At 36.7% G+C, this 14,811-nt stretch overlaps 1 protein-coding gene across 1 annotated transcript in view; it reads left to right on the top strand.

Annotated features, from left to right (window-relative positions):
- PPP1R9A (protein phosphatase 1 regulatory subunit 9A) overlaps positions 1-14,811 on the top strand; it is a gene marked incomplete at its 5' end in the record, with an annotated part of 154,227 nt that overhangs the window by 102,406 nt on the left and 37,010 nt on the right. The window lies entirely within an intron of this gene.

Below are 14,811 nucleotides of genomic sequence, written 5' to 3'. Positions count from 1 at the left end.
ATTGACCTCTGATCATTAGGAAATGTCCCTCTTTATTTCTAGTAATTCACCTTGTTATCGATTTTGTTTGAGATTTTAAGAGCTGTATCAGCTTTCTTTTAGTAAGTGTTTGTGTGGTACCTTTTTCCATTCTTTTACTGCAAATTTTCCATGTCTTTTATAAGCCATGGTTAGTTGTTTATTTCTATTACAGTCTCAATCTTGCTTTTAAAAACTTTTCTCAATCTTTAAGATGCATTTAGAAAGTTGCTATTTAATTTATTTACTGATATATTGAGTTTAAATCTAACATCTTACTATTTGTTTTTAATCTAACAAAAAATCTTTCTTTGTTCTTTTTATCTGCTTTCTTGCCTTCTTTTGGATTAATCAAGTGGGGATTTCTTTTCTTATTTATTTTTTCCTATATTAACTTTATTCTTTGTGTGGATACCTACAGATAAAATTTAGACTATTTGCTGGAGAGGATGGATTGACTATTCATTAAGATGTCCCCATTCAGCTGTTGTGGGAGGTTTGTTTGTTTGTTTGTAAACAAGTTTATTAGCATGATTAAAAACATTGGGGGGCTTCCCTGGTGGCACAGTGGTTGAGAGTCTGCCTGCCGATGCAGGGGACGCGGGTTCGTGCCCTGGTCCGGGAAGACCCCACATGCCGTGGAGCAGCTGGGCCCGTGAGCCATGGCCGCTGAGCCTGCGCATCCAGAGCCTGTGCTCCACAGCGGGAGAGGCCACAACAGTGAGGCCCGCATACTGCAAAAAAAAAAAAAAAAAATTTTTTTTGAATAATGACGAAGAATTTCTAAACATGAAAGAATATCAGTGGCTATACCTTATAACCAATATTTGAAATTGAATGGGCAAGCTTTATTGCCAGTCTTCCTTTTATTAAAAAAAAATCCATTTATTGGTTCCATGTGAAGTCACGACTTGTTTTGTTTAGGAATGAGTCCTTAATGCAACTAAGCATAAAAAAATATCTTCCATAATTGGAGCGTGACCTGCATTACCGAGTAAAGAGTTGGTAAAAATCCTCAAAGCGTTGGGGATTTGTTTTTTCTTAAAAACAAAAAACAAGAAAACATTCTTTTTATACAAGTATTGTAGTTCTTTGTGAGCTTTTAATAAATATAAATTGTCAATAAGTTAGAGGTTATACTCCCTGGCAAATGCCTTGAGTATGGTTTTCTGTGTAGCTAATGTAGTATAGATCTGTATATTTAACAGTTAGGATGGATATGGGGTTAATACAGGTTTCTGAGGTTTAAACTAACATGGTTGTGTTCTGGAATAGAGTTCCTCCTCCACTCTCAGATGAGTGGAGTGAACGCCCACTGGCTGGCCAGAATTCCCTTTATTTAAAAAAAAAAAACCTACTTGTTCACAAAGGTAAATGTTGAATCCAGAAATGTATTTTAAAGTCTATATATATATTATCATGACCAACTGTGTCTATGTAAGAAACACAAAGTTGGTTCAACATTTTAAAACTCATACAATTCACACATTAACTAGAGGAAAAATGTATATAATCATTTTATTAGATGAAGACAAACACTAAATAAAGTTGAACAGTTATTCATGGTAAAAAGTTTATTAAGCTAGAAATACATAGGAACTTTCTTAACTTGTTATGTGAGGCTAACAAAAGTCTCTATCAGTCATCATATTTAGTGGTCAAATGTTAAAATCAAGAATTTCCTTTAAAATTAAGAATATTTTAAACATTTCACCACTAAATGCTTTTTTAAAATAAATTTATTTATTTATTTATTCTTGGCTGCATTGGGTCTTCGTTGCTGCATGTGGGCTTTCTCTAGTTGCGGTGAGCAGGGACTGCTGTTTGTTGTGGTGCACGGGCTTCTCATTGTGGTGGCTCCTCTTGTTGTGGAGCACGGGCTCTAGGCGCGCAGGCTTCAGTAGTTGTGGCACGTGGGCTCAGCAGTTGTGGCTCACGGGCTCTAGAGTGCAGGCTCAGTAGTTGTGGCTCACGGGCCTAGTTGCTCCGCAGCATGTGGGATGTTCCCGTACCAGGGCTCGAACCCGTGTCCCCTGCATTGGCAGGTGGATTCTTAACCACTGTGCCACCAGGGAAGTCCCCCACTAAATGTTTATTACCACATCTATTCAGTGTTATCCTAGAGGTCCTAGCAAGTAGTAGACAAGCAAAAGAGATAAAAAAAAAATATAAGGAGTGAAAAGAGGCAAAACTGTCATTATTCACAGATAATAAAATTGAATACATAAAAAAACTCGAGCCTACAGGTCATTAGAATTAAGAATTTAGCCGGGTAGATGGCTCTTAGAATCATAAGACATCAGTCAACTCTGACAAAAACCGTAATTTTTTTTAATACAAATTTATTGATTTATTTATTTATTGCTGTGTTGGGTCTTCGTTGCTACGCGCGGGCTTTCGTCTAGTTGCAGTGAGCGGGGGCTACTCTTCGTTGCAGTGCACGGGCTTCCCATTGCAGTGGCTTCTCTTGCTGCAGAGCACTGGCTCTAGGTGCGAGGGCTTCAGTACTTGTGGTTTGCGGGCTCTAGAGTGCAGGCTCAGTAGTTTTGGCACACGGGCTTAGTTGCTCTGTGGCATGTGGGATCTTCCTGGACCAGGGCTCGAACCCGTATCCCCTGCATTGGCAGGCAGATTCTTAACCACTGCACCACCAGGGAAGTCCCAAAAAAACGTAATTTTTTACAAGCTACCATTTATGATAGCAACAAAAAATATAAGGTAGCTAGTATGAATTTAACGAAAGAAGCTCAAGACCCATGAAAAGACATTCAAGAAGACCCATATAAATCAAAAGAGATAGGAAGCCTCAATATTGTAAAAATGACATTATGCCAAATTAATCTATGTATTCCATACAGTTTCCATCAGAATTTGAACAGGGTTTTTTTTGTTTGTTTGGAACATGACAAGTTGTTTCTAAAATATAGGTGGAAGAACAACTTGACCCAGAATAGTCAAGATACTCCTGAAGAAAACCAAGGTGAGGAAACTTGTTCTTTCAGATGCTGAGATTCATTGTAAAGCAATAGTATTAAGACAGTGTAGTGTAATCTCAGCAATTGACAAGTAGACCACTGCAACAGGATAGAGTTCAGAAACAGACTGATCCATTCATGTTAGTTTGAGAATGATACAAAACTGACACTGCAGATTAGTGGGGCAAGGATGGACTAACAAATGGCTGGGAAAATTGATGATTCAAATGGAAAAAAATGAAATTGGATCTGACCTCATACCATTCATGAAATAGATTTCAAATGGATTGTAGTCTCAAATATGAAAGGCAACATTTATAACTTTTAGAAGAAGATGTAGGAGAATGCTTATGTGATTTCTTATTTAACACAAAAAAATCCAAATCATAAGAAAGGTTTGATAAATTTGACCACAGTAATATTAAGAAAATCTGATCATGAAAAGATACTATAAAAACATAGAAAGAGAAGCCAAAAATTGAGAGAAGATATTTACAGCCCATGTAACTAAGAAAAAAGATTGTTACCGTTATCCAGAATATACTTAAAACTTCCCCAATCATAAGAAAATACAACTAACATAATAGAAAAATGGACAAAACACATAAGCAATCTGTTCACAAAAGAGGAAACCCAAAGATTGGTGAACATAAATAAACATTCAACCTCATTAATAAAAATAAAATGATTGGCAAAGATAAAGTTTCACAGTAATATGTGATAGCCAGTATGTAGGGAAAAAAGAGAAAACTCATACAACTATTTTGTTAAAACAATTTGATATTATCTAGTAAAATGGAAGATGTACAAATTCTATGGACCAATAAGTTCACTCCTGCGTATATATATGCTCTCCAGAAATTCTTGTTGTGTGCCAGGAGACGTTCAAAAATGCACAGCAACATTAGTCATAATAGCTACAGTAAAAAGTTAATTAATTCTAGTCAAACCTTTCGACATAATGTTGAGCAAACAAAAAAATGATTTGAAGAATATTATGTACAGTTCATTACCATGTATATAAAGTTTAAAAGCAAGCAAGATTAATCAGTATATTCTTTAGAGATACTTTTGTGGAATAACTAGGAGAAAAAAACAGGGGTTACAACTAGGAACGGGACATAGAGAGGGCTTCAAAAGTACTAATTTTCTTTCTTAGGCTTGATAGTAGGTACATGGGTGTCTTTTTTCCCCCTTCTATTTCTATATGACTTACATATATGGTATACTTTTTTGCATAAATAAGATATTTTAAAATAAAAATTAAGTAGCATAATTAAAAGATGAGAATGAGAAAAACCACATAGTATTTTTAGCCTTAAAATATTAGTTTAAGATTTGTAAGAAAAAAAAAAGCCAGCACCAGCCAGACATTTACATTGATAAGGAAGTTCATGAGGTCTTTGGACTCCTCCAAGAAATTATTTTCTGCTGAGGCTGTAACTATGTGTTGTCTTTGTGTTTCCCTGAGCCCTCAATGTTAGTGGCTCTTTTCTGCTACCTGTGGATATGAGGCCAGGCCAGACTCCTACCACCGCATCTGATTTATTTCCTGATAGAGTCTGAGAGTACATTAAACACTCACTTTTAACACTGGAACCCAGAATTTTAAAAGAAGGTTAAAGACATGATTAAAGTCAGAATTCATGAAATGGAAAGTTATTAAAAGGAAAGTGAATGCTTACAGTACATCATGAGGAGTGTCTTATACAAGAGCATGAGATACAGTGCAGTGAAGTAATTATCCCATGCTGTCACGTTGTTTAGTTCTAAATTGGGGCAGGGGAGAATTCTTGACTAGATTCAGGCTTTCTTTATCATGCCTATAAATATAATTTTTTGGTAAACTTTCACAATTTTTATTTTTCCTGAACAGATTATTTTCAGTAATTTTTTTAATTAATTAATTTTTGGCTGCGTGGGGTTTTCATTGTTGCAGCGAGTGGGGGCTACTCTTTGTTGCGGTGTGCGGGCTTCTCACTGCGATGGCTTCTCTTGTTGCAGAGCACAGGCTCTAGGTGTGTGGGCTTTAGTAGTTGTAGCGCGTGGACTCAGTAGCGGTGCGCGGGCTCTAGAGCGCAGGCTCAGTAGTTGTGGTGCATGGACTTAGTTGCTCTGCGGCATGTGGGATCTTCCTGGACCAGGGCTCAAACCCATGTCCCCTGCATTGGCAGGCGGATTCTTAACCACTGCACCACCAGGGAAGTCCCTTCAGTAGCTCTTGATCCCCAATAAGTAATTTTGACCATGAAATATTATTGAATTGCACTAATTAAAGGTTGAACATTCCCAGTAAACCACTGTGGGAAATTTTAATGAACAATCCAAATGAATGAGAAATCAATACTTATTGTTTTCTGGCATATCATTAAAGCCAAAATCTGTTCTCTTACTCAAAAAGCAAAGCACCTAAATTGCCTGTCTAGTTTTGTGCAAGTTTTGCATCTGTCTATGTGTAAGCCATTAAGACTTTTGCTGACAAATCAATGAGGCATTCAAAAGGAGGTATTTAGTTGTAAAACGGCAACTCTCCTTGGTTCATATTTCTCACTGCATCTTCATAAGTTCTCAGAAGTCACCAGACCCTTCAGTCATACTGAGAATATGTACTAGTGCTAGAAGAGATCTAAAGTTGTTTTGATGGAAAGCAAGTTATTTTTTCAGAAGCTAAGTAATTTTCTGTTCATTTTAGGAAAAGGGAGCTACTTCATATTTTATTTTGGTTTTTGAGTATTTTGGCTTTTGAATAAAATTCAAAAAAATAAATTTTTATTCAAAAGCCAATTGAACTGTAAAGGTAGATTATGATCTTCTGGAAGTCAAGACAATTTTAACCCAAATGTGGAATATAGCTCCTATTCAAGGAAATGTCACAAGATAGCTGTGTTTTGAAGTGTTTCTTATATTTTATAAATATGCTCTGGTTCACCGTGGAATCCTAATTTTATAGATTGGAAGACAGCATATGATTATGCTAAGGTAAGCTGACTAAACGAATAGGCTGGGAAATCAGGGTGGAGGGATATAAAAGTAGGAAGGAGAAGGTGCTGCACGGGGTGGTTTGTATCTGAAGTATGTGTGGTGGATTCCTGTAGATTATTTAAGATTTCACTTAAGATGTCTACCAGCCAAGAGGGAAACACAATCAATCATGGGGTCACCGTATCTATAGAATTAAAACTCGAACGATGAACAGCTATTTCTGGAATTAGGACCAGAAAATTCTCTTGTGTGCATGGTTCTGAACAGTCTGCCAACCATATTGTTCCAGTAGTTATAGTACTGAGATCCTTAAGGTTTTTTTCTGTTAATGTGGGGCACAGACATCAGGTTATAACTGAATTCTCTTAGGTAGACATGAAGTAATGTTCTACTTCAATACTGTGCCCTGATTATTTCTGAGACCTGTAGGAAATTCCACTTATGAGGAAAGTTAGGAAAAATTAGAACGTATTTGAAAATTTGAAACTGAAAACTCTGTTGCTTGTGAGTTTTCTGATGAAACAGAAGGGTTTGGGGCACCAAAAAGTCATTCTGGTTTTTATTTTGGTTTTAATGTTTGATTTATTCAAGTTATATTATCAAAAACCTAGCTCTTTACATTTTAAAACTTGATTTGCAAATCACTGCAAAGTGATCTTTGAACAATATTTAGTTCCTATTTACAGACTTAGCTAACTGAACATGTACATTTAAAATTGCATTTATAAATTTGTTATATTTGATTTCCTTTTTAAGAACTATTGTTAGCAACTGACAGTCTTTGCAAGTACTTAAGAAGCTCTTATACATCTGTTCTATTAAACTTACAAGTATTGTGATCTTTAAAGTTTTCTTAAATCTTCTAATGCTGTATTATGCAACTCAGTCTTCCTCTAGTCAAAAGATACTTTCCCATATAGGAAGCCAACAACTATCACCTGAGGTAACTTAGGTTATTTTCTACCAAAGACATAAAATCTGAGTTCTTCCCATACTAATCAAGGAAGGTGTTATGTCACAGTATATAATTTGGGGACTTGCCTAACTAGCATGCTTGGAATTACTAATATCCAGAGATTGTTGACAGAAAACCTGATGAGGTTTCTATGAGCAACCCTGAGTGAGAATACAGAAGCTTGTTTATTGTTGTCATGTCAAAGACACTATAGTGTGAAGAAAAGGATATTCACATAAAACACCTGCCTAGACCCAAGCTCTGACATGACTTCAGAGTCCTACTCACAGAAGTCTGCAATTCCCAGCCGGTTTGCCCATTTGATTTGATTTTACATTTCTTCAAATTTTGGGTAATGCAGATCTTTTCTATCTGAGTCTAAAGACAGCTTACCGTGAAGGAGTCCAAAGATATTTAAATGCCCTATTGTCTAAATCTCAATTCTGTATCCCTTTATATTCTCAGAATCAAGCAACTCTTACAAGTATTTCAAATGATACATGATGGAATTTAGTTTTTTATATAGTTGTTTTCTGACTTGTAGTCACTTCTTCCATGGGTAGTCTAGCCTAGTGGCATTACTAAAGAGTCATTCCTGAGATACGAACTGTAGAAATGATCCCTGAAAGTATAGTCTTAAGAGATATAGACAGCAAAATTTGGACCTCTCTCCCCTTTGAGAATAGGAGTGTAGGTTGACCGTAAGCTGAAGAAGGCTAAGTTAAATATCAGACTGCACTGGAGAAGCACTACATTAAAACAAATGACCAAATTATGTTTCAAAACCATACAGATAGTTTTGAGATTGCATTTATTCATAAATAGGTAAAAAAAGAATTCCTCAATGTTTTTCAAAGATTAGCAAATGAAATGTACAGTTCATACAACAATAAACTCACACCTAATTAAAAAATTAAGAAACAGCAATAATCTTCTGCTTGTTCTAAAATGATAAGAAATCAAATCAGCCTCCTAAAATGTCATAAATACTACTTGGGATACAAGACTTATCAGGTTTTGGGTGGTTATAAAGAATTCGACTATTAATAGAGTTCAGAGTGAGAGTTACCCATGGATGGGTTCCTAACCAAAGTGCTATCATAAGATGAGCTGAAGTTGTATAACTTGGTCTCAGATTACCTTGTCTGATTCAGTACATCCTCCCCATACAATACTGAAACAAAGTAGTAACTGGAAGGAAGCTAAACTATAGGGCCCTTATTTAGTCCCAATCACCTGGCAGTAAAATAGCAAGGCAGGCAAACAGTCTCCATAGATGTGATGAAAGAACAGCCATCTCACGTAGGGCAGGCTGACAGTCACAGGGATTTTGACAGAGTATCCTGGGCTGATACCAACATCTGATAATCCTGAATCCTAGAACATTAGATCTATCAGATTAGAATGGAATTAAGATGTCTGTAAAAGTAAATTTACTGAATATGTGTTTTTTTCATTTTCATTAATTTTAACTACGTAAGTAATATATAGATTTTTTTTTAAATACCTAATGCAAAAAAACCCAAAAAACAAATTTAACATTACAAATAAGACTAAAGTACCTGTTGACCAACATCTCCAAATCTAATATCTTCTTTGGAGGTAACCACCATTACCAGTATGAAGTATATCTTTCCAGCTTGCTTGCTATGCAATTATATGCATATATTTACTGTTGGAAAAATGTATTTTATGTTGCTGGAATTTTTTAATATTTAAAATGAATTTACACATTCTGCACCTTTAGTCAGTTAAGAATATCTTGCTAATCTTTTTATGTCAGTAAATAAAGACATTTGTTGAGTGCTTATAATGTACTCTTTCAAGCATTTGTATATCTATTTGATGCACTTAGTCTTCATGACAATGCAGTTATTATTATGTTGTTATTATCATGCCCACTTTAGCAGCTGAGGATTCTGAGGGAAAGAGATTAGAGAAATTGCCCAATTTAGTGACAGAGCCACCGTTTTGGATTCTGTTCAAGGAAGACTAACTCCAGGTCTCCTCTCACGGCAACTATTTTACACCGCCTCTCTGAGATACATTAGCCTACCTCTGAATGCGGTGTGTATCAGCCCAAAGCCCCATGGGTCCATCTTTTGTGAACCTGCAGTGACTGAACGATATGCAGATACTGTTCAAGTTTAAAGATGCCACCGAGTGCCTCATTATGCTCGGCATTTCGGTTGATAATAGCACAAGCCAGGCAGTGTGATGGTATAAGGTGTGTGTGACTGTTTTTGAGGAGAATAATGAACGTAAGAATGTGGAGCAGACCCCATTGTTATGCTGCACCATTCCTCCACTTCCCTCGCAGCCTGTGTCTGATCTGTGAGCAGCATTCCATTTACGTCAAAAATAATGTCAATCTAGTGAAAAGACTGAATGACTCAGAGCATTACTGTAGAGAACTGGTCTCTGTGTGATATGATCTATAACATCCTAATTTCACAGAACATTTTTCATAACAGCTGCTAAAATTGTGATCGAATCCATTAACTTCTTTTTTAAAGGATCCAATGTGAAGCAATATTGAAGCTAGACTTAAAATGCAGGTGTACTGAGGTGGAGTCCCACCCACTCAGACCTGCATTATCGTTAGCTGCTTCATACCTTTTCTGCATTTGTCTGTCTATATTTATTGATCCACTTGTGTCTGCTCTTCTTTTGTATTTCTAGCTGCATTTGGGTCAGAGATAGGCTATTTCAGAGTCTGGAGGGTCTGAAAGAAAGAACAGAGAAGAAAGGAGAGAGGAAAAGGAAGTTTTCCTCTAATTCTAATGGACAGCAGAACAAGATACACTGGAGAGGAGGGGTAGAGGAAGAACCCAGGGTCTTGCATTTATGAAAGTAGTGTTATGCTATGCTATTGATTAAGATCTCTGTAGAGAATGAATGACAGTGAGAGAACATGGCCACCGAAGCCCGTACGTTGAGCAGCTTATAACTTAGAAATGTTGAGCCAGTTGGAGTTCTCCTGCCACATCATCATCCACAAAAGTGACAGCTAATTTTTCTATGTAAGAATTTTATTCCTTGGATAAATACAAAGTCAAATAAAATCCCTCCATTTTATTTTTTCTTCCGATGCTATATCCTTCTGGGAATTTGCAAAGTTAGCCCTTGACGTGTATTTTTGTTTGGAACGTAGAGTAAGACTAAAAAGAAGTTTCGAAGAAGGTGGAAGGTGACTTGTGAAATTTACTTTCAGACTTGAGCGTGTCCTTCTAGAAAGAGGATAGCCTTCTGAGGACTGAGCTCTATCCAGTCTTCCACAGATTAACTGTGATAAAGTCAGTACACAAGTTAGTGACCTGTGAGCCTTGGTTTTCCTACCTGAGAAAAAAGCCTGGGCCAGAATCCCTAAGGTTCGTTTGAATTAATAATATTCTGATTCTTATATGACATGATAGAAAAATATAGCTTCTAGTGGTCATTAGATCACCCTTCTAGTTACCCAGCAGCATAATCCTGTACACATTTTCCTTCTCTCTCACACTAATACTCCTAAGGGGGTTGTTACTTGCGGTGTCTTTACCAGTTTCTTCCTCTGGACAGCCATTTCTTCCAACTTCCTTCTGGTATAAGAGTTGTTGAAGTGAAAGTCCTTAGCTCCATTCCAGTTTTAAAAATCTTAAAAAATTTTTTTCCTCAGGATGGGAATACAGATTACTGATTTATAATCCATTAATCACTGCTGTAAAGAGGCCCTGAGATCTTTGTTTTCAGGCCCTCCGAAATTGTTAATTGGATGTGATGTGTTGTTGGCCACTTGGGTCATGGATTTAAAGCACTACTTCTCAGACTACAGCTAACTTCATGTTTAACAGGTATCATTACATGTGTGCGCTCCAGTGGTTTGCACCCAGTCAGTGCTAGCTGATGATAAAGCAAGCATACAGGATTGCCATTTGGGGGTTGTCCAACACCAGGACCAGGCAAATTACTGAACAGTAATGGGGCAGAAGCCCCAGAATAATTCTCTCCACTCTGAGCCCTGCTGATAAGCAGTTCTCACGTTCCCTCACTTTATTTGTTCAGCACCTAGTGATGAGGTAGCTACTGCAATCCTGGTTGTTATATACTATGCTAGGTCCTCCAGAGTTAGGTCTCTATTGCAAAAGGAACCATGTTTACAAAAGTAGAATGAGCTTCCTGCTTGGTTCTTTTTGTCCCCACGTAACCAAAGTCGTTACTAAACCAACCAAAGAAGAAATCATCTGAGAAGTAATTTTTCTGTAGTTTTCAATGTCTTCCGTTTTTATGCTCTTCCACATATGTGGAAGATTAATAACATTTCATAATAACATGTTTGAGAAGTGAATTTTCTAGACTAGTCACATCATCTGTGAATTGACAGCTAAGCACACTGAACTCTAATGGCATTAAAATCTTATTCTAATAATTTGTTCAACACTAGCTAAATTGGTGTGTACAGACTCGTGGCCTAGGAGTCAAAAACCTAGAATACGTAGTCACGGCAGCTCATAAACTAGCTATGTGGATGAGGACAAGACAGTCAAGTTCTCTGAGCTTCAGGAGAGGAAAAAAGATACTTGGCTGCTCTGTCTTTTGGGGCTGTTGTGAGGGACAAATGAGATGATGCATGTGACAGTGCTTGGTGTTATCACGTGTACAGAGTCTAAATATGAGGGAGATAAGTTGTCAGATGTGTGCATATGGCAGTGGATCTAATTATAGTATTGCGTTCCTCCATGCGGTATTTCCACTTTTTATATGTAAACAAGAGCTGGTGAAGTTGATTCTCTCCCAATTATCACAACTCCTAATGGGCAGCTACAAATTCAGATTTTATTGAAAAGAGGAAATAAAAGTGATCAAGGAGATTACTTTTTCTTCACTGACATGTAAAAAATAAAGGGACTACTGATAGAAAATATTTAGCTGTCTTTAAATATACTTGAATGGTCTGACTTTTCTGAATATCCACTTTTCTTTCAAGAAAGAAAAGGCAAATGAAATGAAAAGGCAAACCTTCTGTACATATTGTTATTCAGTGGATGTATCTCTCAGGGAAAAATATATTTAATTTTATTTGTTAGAACCATATGCCAAGTGCTAAGTTCCATAGATAAGAAAGGTACAACCTGAGGTGCTTCCTTGTTTTGCTTTTATAATATAATATATTTCGAACATAATAATACTTCATAATGTTTAATACTGTGAAAAGAATTTCCTGGGGTAATGCTACTGTGAGAAATTGTTTTACTCTATTAATATCAGTACATATTAATATTTTCTACAACTCAGTTATTTGCTTCATTCTTAATAATTTAAATCCAAGAAGCCCTTGATTATTAATTTCTTGAACATTATGACTTCATTTAATGACTGCCGCTCTGAAAAGGTAAAATAGGATTAATGACCAAACTTCCTTATTTCTAAGGAGTGGCTACATATGCAAATGTAAGGAGCAGTAGCATTCCAAATAAATTCAACTAGGGGAACACTTTTCCTCAGCCAGTGCCTATTCAGCCAGTGTTCGTGGGTAACCTACCCTCTTCCCTTTCAGAATGGCAACTTTTGAGTCCTGACTTAGACTCTGGGCAGCAAGATTAAAGGTGGGGAGAGGCAGACTAAAGAGAACCACAGTGGTTTCTCCCTCTAGCCTTTACCAGGTCATTTTGTGTGTGTTCCACTTCACTCTTTTTTTCTTTGAGTCTTTTTATTTAAAGACTTAAACACTTTCCTTTGAAAAATCAGTGTAGTTTCTGGTGGGGAGAGAAGATATCCAGGGGAAAAAAAAATGAGACAAAGACGCATACACATAACTTGGAATGTAAACTTAAAAGTTAATAAAAGGAAATTGGGGGGCGGTATTTCTTTTAACTTTTCAGCTCTTTTACTTTATTTATCTTACAGTTTTATTGAGATATCATTGACATAGCACTGTATATGTTTAAGGGGTACAGCATAATAATTTGACTTACGTAAATCATGAAATGATTATCACAATAAGTTTAGTGAATGTCCATCATCTCACATAGGTACAAAGTAAAAGAAAAAGAGAAAAAATATTTTTTCCTTGTGATGAGAACTCTTAGGATTTACTCTCTTAACTGTCATATATAACATACAACAGTGTTAATTATATCTATCATGTTGTACATCACATCCCTAGTACTTATTTATCTTATAGCTGAAGTTTGTACCTTTAACTACCTTCATCTAAGTCCCCCTTCTCCCACCCCCACCTCTGGTAACCACAAATCTGATCTCTTTTTTTTTTTTTTTTGATTTTTTTTTTTTACATCTTTATTGGAGTATAATTGCTTCACAATGGTGTGTTAGTTTCTGCTTTATAACAAAATGAATCAGTTATACATATACATATGTTCCCATATCCCCTCCCTCTTGCGTCTCCCTCCCACCCTCCCTATCCCACCCCTCCAGGCAGTCACAAAGCACCGAGCTGATCTCCCTGTGCTATGCGGCTGCTTCCCACTAGCTATCTACCTTACGTTTGGTAGTGTATATATGTCCATGCCTCTCTTTCGCTTTGTCACAGCTTACCCTTCCCCCTCCCCATATCCTCAAGTCCATTCTCTAGTAGGTCTGTGTCTTTATTCCTGTTTTACCCCTAGGTTCTTCATGACATTTTTTTTCTTAAATTCCATATATATGTGTTAGCATACGGTATTTGTCTTTCTCTGAGTTACTTCACTCTGTATGACAGACTCTAGGTCTATCCACCTCATTATAAATAGCTCAATTTCATTTCTTTTTATGGCTGAGTAATATTCCATTGTATATATGTGCCACATCTTCTGATCTCTTTTTTCTGTGAGTTTGTTTGGTTGGTTGGTTGGGGTGTTTTTTTGAAGTATAACTGACCTACAACATTATGTTAGTTCCTGTTGCACAACATAGCAATTCGATATTTTTATACATTACAGAGTGATCACCACAGTAAGTCTGTTTACCATGTTACTATACAAAGATATTATGCTATTGTTGACTGTATTCCCCACTCTGTACATTTTGTGCCCATGATTCATTTATTTTGTAACTGGAAGCTTGTACTGCTTAATCTCCCTCACCTATATCACTCATTTCCATATCCCTTCCTCTCTGGCCACCACCTGTTTGTACTCTGTATCTAAGACTCTGTTTCTGTTTTGTTATGTTTGTTCATTTGTTTTGTTTTTTAGATTCCACACATAAGTGAAATCATACAGTATTTGTGTTTCTCTGTGTGACTTATTTCACTTGGCATAATACCCTGTAGGTCCATCCATGTTGTTACAAATGGCAAGATTTCATTCTTTTTTTTTATGGCTGAGTAATAGTCTGTTGTGTACACACACACGCACACACCACATCTTCTTTATCCATCCATCTATCAATGGTCAGTTTATTATACTTTATCCATAATACTAGTAAATTAAGTACTTGTGGTGGTTTACCTGTGTTTTGTTTTTGTTTTGCTTGGATAGCCCGGCCTTGTTTTATTTCTCCAGCTATCTTAAATTTGCTGTTGAGGTAAGTTCTTTGCTGATCTTTCTAGAGAGTTCAAAGAAGCACAAGCTAAATTTTCAGAAACTCTGTTTTGGGTGGAAAAAATATATATTAAGACCAAAATGGTACAGTCCTTACAGTTACAGTCTTGGTAACTTTTGCTATAGAAAATTTATGCTGATGGTCACCTATTGTTATCTGCTCTTGACCTGGCACCTGACTTTTTTAGTATTTTTCCTTGATTTCTAAGATCTCCCAACTTTTTTTTTTTTTTTTTTTTTTTTTTGGTGGTACGCGGGCCTCTCGCTGCTGTGGCCTCTCCCATTGCGGAGCACAGGCTCCGGACACGCAGGCTCAGCGGCCATGGCTCACAGGCCCAGCCGCTCCGCGGCACGTGGG

This window comes from Mesoplodon bidens (assembly GCF_964165515.1).
Source record: "Mesoplodon bidens genome assembly, chromosome: 9".
Lineage (NCBI taxonomy): Eukaryota > Metazoa > Chordata > Mammalia > Artiodactyla > Ziphiidae > Mesoplodon > Mesoplodon bidens.
The sequence above is the reverse complement of the archived record's forward strand: the minus strand, read 5'-3'. Positions and strand labels throughout refer to the sequence as shown.